A 723-nucleotide genomic window follows, 5' to 3' on the forward strand; every position below is an offset into this window, starting at 1 on the left:
TTCACCTAACAGAATCTAGTGACAGTAATATTTCATGTATCGCCTCCACATCCTTTGTCTCCGTATTTGTTCATTAAGTACATGTTATTTTATTTTTTCATCATCAGAGGCTGTAATTTGGACAAAATCATAATTCTGAATTGTGCAATGGAATGTCAATCCGTTTTTTTCTTCTTTTATAATGCTGACAGTTCACTTATATAGCTAATGCTCATCGTGTTCACCGCCAAAAGACTTAAAACAAATGCAAGCAATATTCATTCATTCATTGCCAGACGCCACGTATCCCAAACGAGGTGACCAAGGGCTCAGAGTTAATTGTTTTACAGGGAGGGGCACTAATCCTCCACCAACCCCACTTGACACGTAGGGATGCCAACAGCATCTGGTGTTTCCAGGCGGTCACCCATCCAAGTACTAACCAGACCCAACGTTGCTTAACTTCGCTGATCGGACGGGAAGCGGTGTACTCAACGTGGTTTGCCGCAAACAATATCATTTATATAAAAAAAAGTCTGTGTCAAAAAGATTTAGGGCGCTCGAAAAACTACTAACTATAATTCTGAGAACTATTATAGGCAAAGAAGAATAAATGTATAATACCAGCACTGTATTTAATATTCCTTTTTGTCACCAGGCAGTTGATTCTGTGACACGCTTGCTGGTGCTGTTTGGCTCAGTCCCACACCACACAGCACAGCCATCCTACACTACATCAGCACT

The 723-nt window shown here is 40.8% G+C and overlaps 1 pseudogene; it reads right to left on the reverse strand.

Annotated features, from left to right (window-relative positions):
• Window positions 1–373: 373 nt before the first annotated feature.
• LOC145402808 (5S ribosomal RNA) lies at window positions 374–491 on the reverse strand (annotated as a pseudogene).
• Window positions 492–723: the final 232 nt, after the last annotated feature.

Source organism: Coenobita brevimanus, chromosome 6 (genome assembly GCF_032717465.1).
Source record: "Coenobita brevimanus isolate Jiangsu-jjx chromosome 6, ASM3271746v2, whole genome shotgun sequence".
Classification (NCBI taxonomy): Eukaryota; Metazoa; Arthropoda; class Malacostraca; order Decapoda; family Coenobitidae; genus Coenobita; species Coenobita brevimanus.